This window comes from Mus pahari, chromosome 9 (assembly GCF_900095145.1).
Source record: "Mus pahari chromosome 9, PAHARI_EIJ_v1.1, whole genome shotgun sequence".
In the NCBI taxonomy this organism is placed as follows: domain Eukaryota; kingdom Metazoa; phylum Chordata; class Mammalia; order Rodentia; family Muridae; genus Mus; species Mus pahari.
Window position 1 is genome coordinate 16,734,646 of NC_034598.1, and position 1,166 is coordinate 16,735,811.

Sequence of the window (1,166 nt, forward strand, 5' to 3'; positions counted from 1 at the left end):
CTAATGGGAAGGCTTGGGCTCCAGGTCTCTCAAATGCATCTCTGCTTTCTTGGATATGCTGCTTAATCCCAGAGATATGAAAGGTCCTTGTTGTGTAGGGAAGCAGGCAAAGTCCTGCTGCTCAGAGGACAGAAATCAAGGCTACATGCCTTCCAAAATAAAAAAAATATAGAGAATAAATGGAAATGTGAAATTTTATTGGCATACTAAGCAACTGGTTTCAATATAAGTACATTTATTCACAGAGATATTAAACTCCACAGAATGGAGAAATAAATAAAAATTACTTTAAATGGATTTTAGAAAGGAGAAATGACTTTTCACCAAGATGGCACCAAAAGTGAAGAAGGAAGCCCTGGCCACTCAGAAAGTTGAAACCAAAGCAAAGGCCTTGAAAGCTAAGAAAGCAGTGCTGAAAGGCATTTAAAGACAGAAAAAGATCTGAACATCACCCATCTTCCAGCAGCCCAAGTCCCTGTACTCCAGAGACAGCCAAAATATCCTCAAAATAGTTTGCCCAGGAGAAACAAGCTTGACCACCATGCTGTCATCAAATTGCCACTGACCACCGAGCCAGCAATGAAGAAAATAAAGGATAACAACATGCTTGTGTTCATTGTGGATGTCAAGGTCAACAATCACCAGATCAAAGAGGCCGTGAAGAAACTCTATGAAATTGATGTGCCCAAAGTCAATACCCTGACAAAGGCTGACACAGAGAAGAAGGGGTATGCTTGTTTAGCTCCTGTTTATGATGCTCTAGATGTTGCCAACAAGATTGGCATCATCTAAACTGAGTTCAGATGACTAATTCTAAATATACACTTTTTTCACCATAAAAAAGAAGAAGGGAGAAATAATAGAAGTGTAAAATGCCGTTGCTATCTTAAGCAATTGGGTTCTTCAATGTGGGATCCATGGGAACACTGGGACAGATTATCCTAGCACATGATATATATGTTGTCCTGAAAATAGGCTTATACAGTAAATATAAAGAAATTTAATTATAGGAAAAATAATTATTATAATTTTTATATTTTGGTCAGATAAACCAAGCAGCAGACCAGGCCAAGGTGATCCATGTGAGAGAGGTTTATTATGTGGGGATGGGGGGCAGCGAAGCAGGTAGAAGGGTAGGGAAGAGAGAGAGAGGGAGAGGAGGGGTT

General features: G+C 39.5%; 1 pseudogene; it reads left to right on the forward strand.

Moving 5' to 3' along the window:
• The first annotated feature begins 328 nt into the window (after window positions 1-328).
• Window positions 329-792, forward strand: LOC110327087 (annotated as a pseudogene).
• Window positions 793-1,166: the final 374 nt, after the last annotated feature.